Source organism: Aquarana catesbeiana, linkage group LG03 (assembly GCF_042186555.1).
Source record: "Aquarana catesbeiana isolate 2022-GZ linkage group LG03, ASM4218655v1, whole genome shotgun sequence".
Taxonomy (NCBI): domain Eukaryota; kingdom Metazoa; phylum Chordata; class Amphibia; order Anura; family Ranidae; genus Aquarana; species Aquarana catesbeiana.
The window spans coordinates 682,976,062-682,989,328 of record NC_133326.1 but is presented as its reverse complement, the minus strand read 5'-3'; the positions used below and the strand labels follow the sequence as shown (position 1 = coordinate 682,989,328).

Below are 13,267 nucleotides of genomic sequence, written 5' to 3'. Positions count from 1 at the left end.
TGCTTACAGGCCGTGGAACATAGGCATAATAAGAGCAATATAGGATAAGAATGCTCGGCTTTCGGGACAGAGGAGAAGTAATAGAGGCCATATCACAAAAATCAGATTGGTTGCACTATTCCCCATATCTCAGAATGAACGTACATGGTCCTGATCACTTTTCTCATTAACACTAAACCTGCCTTGTTCTTATCTTGGGTAAAAAAATCCCAACAACTGGTCTTTGTGTTGTGCTTGAGAGACTACTTAGTCCACGTTTGAGATCAGATTGCATTATATACATCTACATATCTATAGTTCTATTCTTTTAATAAGCTTTCAATAAGTTGTCCTTGGCCTTGCTCAAAGGTACCAAGTCTGGCAGATCAATTGTGCCATGCACCCGAAAGACTCTTGCGTACGCTTTTGCATGCAAATGCCTGTGCTAATGTTTTTACACGTGTACAGCATAGAGCACTAATGTATTGTGTTTGGAACCACTTGCACCCGCGCAACAAAGGACGCTAAGTGGCAAGATCCTAGTACCAAAGGAAACTAGGCACTATTAACCAGGGATGCTAGGTGGCAGGAGTCATCTGCATCCTAGCAACAAAGGATACCAGGCAATAGAAGCCGTATACGTAGCAACAAGGGTTGCGAGGCGGCAAGAGGTACCTGTGTCCTAGAAACAAAGGTCCTACCCTGTTTCCCCGAAAATAAGACCTAGCGTGATTGTCAGTGATGGCTGCAATATAAGCCCTAGCCCCCAAATAAGCCCTACCCTGTTTCCCCAAAAATAAGCCCTACCCTGAAAATAAGACCTACAAGGACTTTAACTAGGGCTTATTTAGGGGGTAGGGCTTATATTGCAGCCATCACTGAGGATCACGCTAGGTCTTATTTTCGGGGAAACAGGGTAGGCAGCAAAAGCCACTTATGTCCTAGCAATGAAAGACACTTAATGGCAAAAGCCCCTTGCAATCTAGTAACGAAGGATGCTACGCTAGGCAACAACAGACCCTTGTGTCCCAGCAACAAAGAGAGCTAGGCGAGAAAAGCCATCTACAATTTCGCAACTAAGGACACTAGGTGGCAAGAGCCACAAATGCTGAGGAAGTCACGCGATGTGATGTAACGCGTAGGGCGTGGCCAGAGTATACTGCGGACCGGAAGTGAGGCTAGAGGTGGCGTGAACGCCGACTGTTTGTCTTTCTTTGGCGCAATTTTTGCTTCATTCCTGTAAGCAGGCACTTTTAAGTTTGATAAACTCCCTTTTAATGGTAATACGTTATTGGAGGCTTATTTACTTTACATGTGGAACGGAACATCATATATGTGGGGCGGAATCCTCTTATATAAAAAGGCACACTGGTGATCCTGGATCCTGGAAGGGGAGTTTATCGTTTTCTATTGGATCATGAATTTGAGAGAAGGAGGGGATAAAGAGCCACAAGGCCCTAATTTGGACTTTACAGGCAAGATGGACAATAGTATAGTAAAAAAATATATTTTATTAACAATGAATCATATCAAACAGGTCAAGTAGAAAAGAATTAAAAACATAGGATAGGCATATGATAGTCGTAAATATCTAGTGTAAACAAGAGGGTTGACACCAAATGAACGGCAGTGAGCCCCTGTGCGTCAACGCGTTTCACTATTTTGCTTCGTCAGGACACACTTGGGGGTAGTTGAAAGGAACAGGTCTCACTATCAAAGATAAAACAAATCAATCAAACATTGTATAACAATAACATATAATAAAAACTTTCAAACACTGTTATATAAAAAGGCACATTGGTGATCCTGGAAGGGGAGTTTATCATTTTCTATTGGATCATGATCCAAGACATATGACTTATACCTATGAGGTGAGAGTTCTGTGAGCACAGTGGTGTGGTGTTAGCGGTTTCACTCATTTGAGAAAATACCAAGTAATTATTATTTGTCCCCCATCTTCGCTATCTTGAGCAATTGGACCATCTATATTTATGGACTTCACTGCACATATTCAATTATTTTTGTCACAATTTATTGGATGAACATCGGATGTATTATATCATTTTTTTCTACATTATTGCATTAATTTGTAACTATTGATGATTCATTTTGTATATGGAAGACTACAGGATATGTGCAAGACCACTGTAAATTGTAATTTTGTTTATTTGTGTAGTTGTGAACACCATTAGGTTTTGCTGCAATTCCACTTTAATTTTATTTATTTCACTTACAAGTAGTAGCGCAGAGGACCATTATACACATTTTAAGAGCCACAAATGTACTCTATTGGAGCCATCTACATCCTAGGAACAAAGGAAACTAGGCGGCAAGAGCTGCCTGCGCCCTAGCAACAAAGAACACTAGGTGACAGGAGCCGTCTGCATCCTAGCAACAAAGGTTACTAGGCAGCAGGAGCCACCTGCATCCTAGCAACAAAGAACCATAGGTGGCAAGAGCCATATGCATTCTAGCAACAAAGGATGCTAGGCAGCAGGAGCCGCCTGTATCCTAGCAAAGAAGGACACTAGGCAGCAAGAGCTACCTATGTCCAAGCCATAAAGAACACTAGATGTCAGGAGACACCTGCATCCTAGCAAAGAAGGACACTAGGCATTTGGAGCTACCTGCATCCTAGGAATGAAGGATGCTAGGTGTCAGGAGCCACTTGCAATCCAGCAATGAAGGCGGCCAGACAGATGTAAATGTTAGCACAAACATTACATGCGTACACTGTACAGCAAGAGCCGTTTACATGTGTACAGTGTAGAGCACAAATTCACTCTATTGGAGCCACTTTCTTGCTAGCAACAGAAGATGTTAGGTGGCAGGAGCTGCCTGCATCCTAGCAACAAAGGAAACTAGGTGGCAAAGCTACCTGCTTTCTAGCAATGAAGGATGCTAGGTGGCAGAAGGTGCTTGCAACCCAGCAACGAAGGACCCTATGTTGCAGGCGCCATCTGCCTTCTAGCAATGAAGGACACTAAGCAGCAGTAGCCGCCTGTGTCCTAGCAACGAAGGATGCTAGGGAGCAGGAGCTGCCTGTGTCCTAGCAACGAAGGATGCTAGGGAGCAGGAGCTGCCTGTGTCCTAGCAACGAAGGATGCTAGGGAGCAGGAGCTGCCTGTGTCCTAGCAATGAAGGATGCTAGGGAGCAGGAGCTGCCTGTGTCCTAGCAATGAAGGACACTAGGCTGCAAGAGCTACCTGTGTCCTAGCAACAAAAGATGCCAGGCAACAAGAGCCAACTGTGTCCTAGCCATGAAGAACTCTAGCTGTCAGAAACCACCTGCATCCTAGCATTGAAGGACACTAGACAGCAGGAGTTGCCTGCGTCCTAGCAATGAAGGATGCTAGGTAGCAAGAGCTACCTATGTCCTAGCCATAAAAAAGCTAGATGCCAGGAGACACCTGTGTCCTAGCAATGAATTGCTATTGAATATGAATTGAAATTAATTCTAATAGGCAAATAATTTCTTGTATTATACTATTTTTGTACTAAAATCTTACTCATTTACATTATAGAAAGACCATAGGTCTGCTATAAGTGACACTAAGCCTCTGAAGAAGGACATTTCTGTCCGAAACATGTCAGGCGTCATTTTTGGCATTTGATCTGTGCTAGCCCAGAATGCTTGTCCAGGGCAGCTAAGTTTCATGTTTACTATGTTTTTAATGTTTCCTGAACAATTTTTTGATACCTGTATGTCATTTGTATTATTTACTACATTGTGATTAATAAATATCTACATTTTTACTACACATTTGGTCTGTCATTTAAAATCCCGAGGGGTTATACCATGCCTTGTGCACCAGGTTCTTTTTCTGTCCTAGCAATGAAGGACACTAGGCAGCGAGAGCTACCTATGTCCTAGACATAAAGAGTGCTAGATGTCAGGAGATACCTGTATCATAGCACAGAAGGACACTAGGCACTTGGAGCTACCTGCATCATAGCAATGAAGGACACCAGGTGTGAGGAGCCACTTGCGATCTATTAACAAAGGCGGCTAGGCAGCTGTACGCATGTAAAATGTTAGCACAAATGTTACATGCCCACACTGTACGGCAAAAGAAGTTTACATGCGTACAGTGTAGAGCACAAATTTACTCTATTGGAGCCACTTTCCTCCTAACAACAGAGGACGCTAGGACAGAGCCACCTGCTTTCTAGCAATGAAGAATGTTAGGTGTCAGGAACTGCTTGCAACCTAGCAATGAGGGACTCTAGGTTGCAGGAGCCATCTGCCTCCTAGCAATGAAGGACACTAAGCAGCAGGAGCTGCCTGCGTCGTAGCAACGAAGGATGCTAGGCAGAATGAACTGCCTGTGCCCTAGCAACGAAGGAAACTAGGTGGCAGAGCCACCTGCTTTTTAGCAATGAAGGCTGCCTATGTCCTAGCAAAGAAGGACGCTAGGCAGCAAGAGCCACCTGTATCCTAGCCAGGACGGACACTAGATGTCAGAAACCACCTGCATCCTAGCATTGCAGGAAACTAGACAGCAGGAGTCGTCTGCATCCTAGCAACGAAGGACACTAGGTGTCAGAAACCACCTGCATCCTAGCAATGAAGGACACTATGGGGTTGATTTACTAAAACTGGAGCACTCAGAATCTGGTGCAGCTCTGCATGGTAGTCAATCAGCTTTCAACTTCAGCTTGTTCAATTAAGCTTTGGCAATAAAACCTGGAAGCTGATTGGTTTCTATGCAGGGCTGCACCAGATTTTGTACTCTCCAGGTTTAGCAAATCAACCCCTAGGTGTCAGAAACCACCTGCATCCTAGCAAGGAAGGACACTAGGTGTCAGAAACCACCTACATCCTAGCAACGAAGGGCACTAGGTGTCAGAAACCACCTGCATCCTAGCAAGGAAGGACACTAGGTGTCAGAAACCACCTGCATCCTAGCAAGGAAGGACACTAGGTGTCAGAAACCACCTGCATCCTAGCAACGAAGGACACTAGGTGTCAGAAACCACCTGCATCCTAGCAACGAAGGGCACTAGGTGTCAGAAACCACCTGCATCCTAGCAATGAAGGACACTATGGGGTTGATTTACTAAAACTGGAGCACTCAGAATCTGGTGCAGCTCTGCATGGTAGTCAATCAGCTTTCAACTTCAGCTTGTTCAATTAAGCTTTGGCAATAAAACCTGGAAGCTGATTGGTTTCTATGCAGGGCTGCACCAGATTTTGTACTCTCCAGGTTTAGCAAATCAACCCCTAGGTGTCAGAAACCACCTGCATCCTAGCAAGGAAGGACACTAGGTGTCAGAAACCACCTACATCCTAGCAACGAAGGGCACTAGGTGTCAGAAACCACCTGCATCCTAGCAAGGAAGGACACTCGGTGTCAGAAACCACCTGCATCCTAGCAAGGAAGGACACTAGGTGTCAGAAACCACCTGCATCCTAGCAACGAAGGACACTAGGTGTCAGAAACCACCTGCATCCTAGCAACGAAGGGCACTAGGTGTCAGAAACCACCTGCATCCTAGCAACGAAGGACAGTAGGTGTCAGAAACCACCTGCATCCTAGCAACGAAGGAGACTAGGTGTCAGAAACCACCTGCATCCTAGCAACGAAGGGCACTAGGTGTCAGAAACCACCTGCATCCTAGCAACGAGGACACTAGGTGTCAGAAACCACCTGCATCCTAGCAACGAAGGGCACTAGGTGTCAGAAACCACCTGCATCCTAGCAACGAGGACACTAGGTGTCAGAAACCACCTGCATCCTAGCAACGAAGGACCCTAGGTGTCAGAAACCACCTGCATCCTAGCAACGAAGGACACTAGGTGTCAGAAACCACCTGCATCCTAGCAAAGGGCACTAGGTGTCAGAAACCACCTGCATCCTAGCAACGAAGGGCACTAGGTGTCAGAAACCACCTGCATCCTAGCAACGAGGACACTAGGTGTCAGAAACCACCTGCATCCTAGCAACGAAGGACTCTAGGTGTCAGAAACCACCTGCATCCTAGCAACGAAGGACACTAGGTGTCAGAAACCACCTGCATCCTAGCAAAGGGCACTAGGTGTCAGAAACCGCCTGCATCCTAGCAAGGAAGGGCACTAGGTGTCAGAAACCACCTGCATCCTAGCAAGGAAGGGCACTAGGTGTCAGAAACCACCTGCATCCTAGCAACGAGGACACTAGGTGTCAGAAACCACCTGCATCCTAGCAACGAAGGATCCTAGGTGTCAGAAACCACCTGCATCCTAGCAACGAAGGACACTAGGTGTCAGAAACCACCTGCATCCTAGCAACAAAGGACACTAGGTGTCAGAAACCACCTGCATCCTAGCAACGAAGGACACTAGGTGGCAGGAGCCGATTGCAACCTAGTAATGAAGGAAGTTAGGCAGCTGTACGCATGTAAATGTTAGCCCAGATGTTATATGCGTGCACTTTACAGACAAGATCTTTCATAAGACCTTGTTGCCAGCCAGATCCTATGTAAAATTCTATGCCTGTGTTTATGAGCCTTGTGTAGTAAATATGTCACAGACAGGTATGGACTCCCCCGTGTACAGATATCATTTACAATTTTAAATAGAAATGTTTCTAAAACATTATCATTCCGGCATTTCTCTTCTGCGGCTGGATGTCTTACTTGCTAAATTCCTGTCTTGGAACCACGTGAGATTATTGTATTGCATGAGAATGCAATAGTCCATGCCGGAATTTACCTTTTAAATGACTTTTTTGTGGCCAGCCTTTTTTTTTAATCGTCTTCAGTTGCAACAGTATATCTACCGGAAGCACCTGAGGGAGAGTTATGGGGCCGTTAATAATTAAAATTGCGCAACTGTTATACTTGAATTCGAAGAGGAACTTGAAAAGGAAGCCTGTTTTTTAATTCTGCCACAGCTGACAAATGATTTAATTCACAAAACTGCCTTTATTTGCACATTGGCAAACCTACATTTCTCAAAGAATTATACTGTATATATCACTGATATAAAAAATCTCATAAGTGAGTTGATCAAAGGCTTTTATATGAGCCTTTAATAGATGATTTTTTATTACTAGTTTAAAGGGGAGCTAGCATTAAATATATTTCTTTGTGTTTAGTGAATACATACTAAGTAATGAGTAGGTTTACCACTTCCAGGTGGTTGTTACCTCTCACAGAGATCACAGTACACCTCCTGGCAATGACTTCATCTACTTTTCTCTCCTTTGGGACGGAGCCATCTATGTTGTGATACAAGCATGCCTGTGCATTCCTTGGCTGTGTTCACAAATGTCTGACAAAGATAAGCCTCTGCTGCGGCCTTTCACCATGTGAATTGCTATAGACAGGGCCGGTGCTACCACTAGGCAAACTAGGCAGCCGCCTAGGGCGCACTGCTGCCTAGAGCCCCCAGCTACTGGTGTTCCTACTCTCTTCTCTCTGCAGCAAGCAACTAAGTCTCAGCATCAGCAGGCAGCTTCCGCTCCGTTCGCACATAGTGTCAGAGGCACAGTGGTGGCAGAGGACTGTGTCTGTGTCCCAACTCCCAAATGAACGGAAGCAAGCAAACATGCAGGCTGCATTTGATGGGCGCTGATGAGGCTGCATTTGATCGGCGCTGGTTGGACTGCATTAATGGGCGCTGGTGAGGCTGCATTTGGTGGGCGCTGGTGAGGCTGCGTTTGATGGGCGCTGGTGGGCTGCATTAATGGGTGCTGGTGAGACATCATTTGATGGGTGCTGGTAGGCTGCATTGATGGGCGCTGGTAGGCTGCATTTGATGGGCGCTGATGAGGCTGCATTTGATGGGCGCTGGTGGGCTGCATTGATGGGCGCTGGTGAGGCTGAATTTGATGGGCGCTGGTAGGCTGCATTGATGGGCGCTGGTAGGCTGCATTGATGGGCACTGGTAGGCTGCATTTGGCGGGCGCTGGTAGGCTGCATTGATGGGCGCTGGTAGGCTGCATTGATAGGCGCTGGTGAGGCTGCATTGATGGGCGCTGGTGAGGCTGCATTGATGGGCGCTGGTGAGGCTGCATTAATGGGCGCTGGTGAGGCTGCATTAATGGGCGCTGGTGAGGCTGCATTGATGGGCGCTGGTGAGGCTGCATTGATGGGCACTGGTGAGGCTGCATTGATGGGCGCTGGTAGGCTGCATTTGGTGGGCGCTGGTGGGCTGCATTGATGGGCGCTGGTGAGGCTGCAATTGATGGGCGCTGGTGAGGCTGCATTTGATGGGCGCTGGTAGGCTGCATTTGGTAGGCGCTGGTAGGCTGCATTTGGTGGGCGCTGGTAGGCTGCATTGATGGGCGCTGGTAGGCTGCATTAATGGGCGCTGGTGAGGCTGCATTTGAAGGCCGCTGGTGGGCTGCATTTAATGGGCACTGGTGGGCTGCATTTGATGGGCGCTGGTGAGACTGCATTTGATGGGCGCTGGTAAGGCTGCATTTGATTGGCGCTGGTGGGTTGCATTTGATGGGTGCTTCATTAAAAAGGTGGGGTATACATGGGCAGGGCAAAGGGGGTGGAGTCAGGGGTGGAGCCAAGGGAGGGGTTGCAAAATGAGGTTTCGCCTACTAGGGTGTCAAAAATCCTTGCACCAGCCCTGGCTATAGAAGTTACAATGTGCAGCCTTATCATGATCAAGACATTTAATAACCCTTCCATCAAGCAGCAAAACAAGTAGCCCTTATTTATAAAAAGAATTCTATTGGATTCAGATTAGTGTAGAGGCTATAGAAGTTCACAAGCATCATGTATTTTGATATATAGTATACTGTAAGGCAGAAATAATTTTGTTCAATGGGAATGCAAAAGCAGCTCAAACAGTAAGTGAATATACACAGGATTGTTTAATGCATCTTGTACAAATGCAAGTCCTCAGGCTGAGAGCAATCACTACATTGACAGGCTGCAGACAGCGGAGAACTGCACCTCTCCCTCCCAGGCACACTAAAATTCTGGGATGAATACACAGCAATTAAACAACCTTGTGTGCAAGGTGTCTTATTATTATACACTTCTAGAGCTCTGACATTCCGCAGTGCTGACACTCTAATGTTTCACAACAGTCCCTCACTATTATTATTATAATACATTTATATAGCTTTGACATATACCGCAGTGCTGCACAGAGAACACATTCACATTAGTCTCTGCACCAGAGAGGCTCATACTCTAATATCCCCACCACAGTCACACACTATTATTACTATATATATACTGCATACAGCTCTGACATATACTGCAGTGCTGTACAGAGAACACTGAACCAGTGGGGACTGTGTATATATACAGTGTATGTATATATATATATATATATATATATATATATATATATATATATATATATATATACGGAATAAAATATATATATATATATATATAGATTTATATGTATATACACAGTGCCTTGAAAAAGTATTCATACCCCTTGAAATTTTCCACATTTTGTCATGTTACAACCAAAAACGTAAATGTATTTTATTGGGATTTTATGTGATAGACCAACACAAAGTGGCACATAATTGTGAAGTGGAAGGAAAATGATAAATGGGTTTCAAATTTATTTTACAAATAAATATGTGAAAAGTGTGGTGTACATTTGTATTCAGCCCCCCCGAGTCAATACTTTGTAGAACCGCCTTTCACTGCAATTACAGCTGCAAGTCTTTTTGGGGATGTCTCTACCAGCTTTGCACATCTAGAGAGTGATATTTATGCCCATTCTTCTTTGTAAATCTCAAGCTCTGTCAGATTGGATGGAGAGCGTCTGTGAAAAGCAATTTTCAAGTCTTGCCACAGATTCTCAGTTGGATGTAGGTCTGGACTTTGACTGGACCATTCTAACACATGAATATACTTTGATCTAAACCATTCCATTGTAGCTCTGGCTGTATGTTTAGGGTTGTTGTCCTGCTGGAAGGTGAACCTCCACCCCAGTCTCAAGTCTTTTGCAAACTCTAATGCCATGTACACATGGTCGGATTTTCCGACAGAAAATGTGTGATAGGACCTTGTTGTTGGAAATTCCGACCGTGTGTAGGCTCCATCACACATTTTCCATCGGATTTTCCGACACACAAAGTTTGAGAGCAGGATATAAAATTTTCCGACAACAAAATCCGTTGTCGGAAATTCCGATCGTGTGTACACAAATCCGACGCACCAAGTGCCACGCATGCTCAGAATAAATAAAGAGATGAAAGCTATTGGCCACTGCCTCGTTTATAGTCCAGACGTACGCGTTTTACGTCACCGCGTTTAGAACGATCGGATTTTCCGACAACTTTGTGTGACCGTGTGTATGCAAGGCAAGTTAGAGCCAACATCCATCGGAAAAAATCCTAGGATTTTGTTGTCGGAATGTCCAAACAAAGTCCGACCGTGTGTACGGGGCATTTCAGGTTTTCTTCTAAGATTGCCCTGTATTTGGCGCCATTCATCTTCCCATCAACTCTGACCAGCTTCCCTGTCCTTGCTGAAGAAAAGCATCCCTACAACATGATACTGCCACCACCATGTTTCACGGTGGGGATGGTGTGTTCAGGGTGATGTGCAGTGTTCGTTTTCCACCACACATAGCGTTTTGCTTTTAGGCCAAAAAGTTCAATTTTGGTTGAATTTTGGCCTCATCTGACCAGAGCACCTTCTTCCACATGTTTGCTGTGTCCCCCACATGGCTTCTTGCAAACTGCTAACGGGACTTCTTATGGCTTTCTTTCAACAATGGCTTTCTTCTTGCCACTCTTTCATAAAGGCCAGATTTGTGGAGGGCACTTAGTGCAAAATGATGTGTCACTTTGTGTTGATCTATCACATAAAATCCCAATAAAATACATTTACGTTTTTGGTTGTAACATAACAAAATATATATAGATAGATAGATAGATAGATAGATAGATAGATAGATAGATAGATAGATAGATAGATAGATAGATAGATCTATATCTAAATCTATCTATCTATCTATCTATCTATCTATCTATCTATCTATCTATCTATCTATCTATCTATCTATCTATCTATCTATCTATCTATCTATCTATATATATCTATATATATCTATCTATCTATATATAGACAGATAGAGATAGATAGATAGATATAGATAGATAGATAGATAGATAGATAGATAGATAGATAGATAGATAGATAGATAGATAGATAGATAGATAGATAGATAGATAGATAGATAGATAGATAAATATATAGATATATATAGATAGATATAGATATATCTAGATATAGATATATCTATCTATATCTATATATCTATAGATATAGATATATCTATATCTATAGATATATATATGTAGATATAGATATAGATTTAGCTATTTTTTTCTGTATATATGTAAATATGTTTTTATTAAGTTGTAGCTTTTTAAGATTTTTAATAAACAATTTTTATTAAACAAACATATACACTCTAATCTCTCCTCACAGTTGCATACTAACATTATTATACATTTATATAGTTATGACATATACTGCAGTGCTGTACAGAGAACACTGAGCCAGTCACACCAGTCTCTACACCAGAGGAGCTTACACTCTAATTTGTGGCTGGGAGTCTTCTATCCTTTCACAGCACATGCACATTTCTTTTTTGATTATATTTCTCTCAGATTTCTCTCTTAGCTTTTCAAAAAGTTTCCAACATGCCTGATCTCTCAAATTCGATTGCTGCACGAAAATGGGTTGTTGCTGCGGCCCCACTAATGGTCGAAAATCAAAGGATTATTCAAAGGTGCGATTTTCGAACAAAAAAACGTTCAGAATTCGACACGTGCATGGCCGACCTAATATTATTATACATTTATATAACTCTGACATATACTGCAGTGCTGTACAGAGAACACTGCTTCAGGCATATAGATGGATGATGTGTGGTCACCAAGCATCACCGCTTGCAACATGTAGATAGATATACATATATAGATGTAGTTTTATATGCAGCATGTTGTTGTACCATTACCCAAAACACACAGTGGGTCTCTACTAGCTGATCATATCTCCTGTGGATGGTAGAGGTGAGGTCTTCTCCCCGGAGGTCCTAGCTCTCCATTGCTGCTGCAGCCACCGTGAATCCATAAGTAGTGTTGCTGTTTGTTTTCAAGAAAACAGTAGAAACATCTCAAACATCACAGATTTGGTTTGGAAAAGCTAGAACCAAACCTCTGCAATGTTTGAGTGCACTTAATTCAGTTAATTTTATTGACCAATGTTGGTCAATGATGATGTTACTCAGGATTCCGGGTATCTGTCCTTTTAGCGGTGGGAGTACGGCGCATTCAGATTGTCAGGCGGCAGGTCAGGATTGATATGGATTACCTCTCTAGACACCTTGATTGAAGCTGGATTTATTTGGGGAGGGCAATTAAGAAATGTTATTTTTCAAGCCACTTACGACGTATTTGTGTTCTATTTTGGACTTCTTCACAGTTGTTTTTTTTTTTTTTTACTTTTAACGCTCTGTTGGAATTCTCATTCCCCTGAAAGGGGACAGATATTTGCCCCCTTATTATATTATCACACTAAAGAAGGGTCCCTGAGTGGTTCCAAAATATTGCTTTTCTATGTCATCATTCAAGAATAAAGAGCTTTGCGCTTTGAAACAAGCTTGACAATGTAGTGATGACATATTTCATCCTTATTAAAAGGATGCTTAATATTCCAAAGCACCCTTCATATTGAGAGACAAGAGGGGGACAAGGGGGTTGATTTACTAAAGACATTCTTCCCAGTGACCCCACAATTAATTTTAAGACCTGAAAAAATCTTTTGATGGTTCCTCTGGGGTAAAGTTGAGAAAGGCTGCTGTTGTATAATTCAGTCCATCACCAACCAAAGCTATGCAATGAGATTTACCCGGTGTTATCCTTCAAAGGAGAACTCTACTAAGAAAAATATAGGACTGCAATTGTTGACCTCCGGAAAAAAGCTAGCTTCCTGACCCCCTATGACCTCAATACTTTTTAAGCTCATAAACATAAGCAAGTAAACTCCAAGGTATGTCTTGGTCTGAGCACCTTTTGCAAGTAGGTGGCTCAGAAAATACTCAAGCCTTTAGATCAGTGGTTCCCAACCTCAGTCTTCAGGATGGACTCCCGGATAGACTCCCTCCCGGACGGTTTCTCTCCCACAACTATCATGCTTGTTTTTAATCTACTCTTGTGAGTACATATGCTATATTTGCTCATTAAAATCGATTAACATACCGCACTTAGAGTGGTGCCTCTATGCTTCTTCCCTTCAGGTAACCCCAACAGACCATATTCTGGGTATTTTCCTTAGATAAAATAGCTATCATAAATCCCAAGCC

General features: G+C 43.4%; 1 protein-coding gene across 1 annotated transcript in view; it reads right to left on the bottom strand.

The window, feature by feature from the left end:
- The window catches only part of LOC141134136 (uncharacterized), an 85,890-nt gene that overhangs the window by 28,806 nt on the left and 43,817 nt on the right, over positions 1-13,267 (bottom strand). The window lies entirely within an intron of this gene.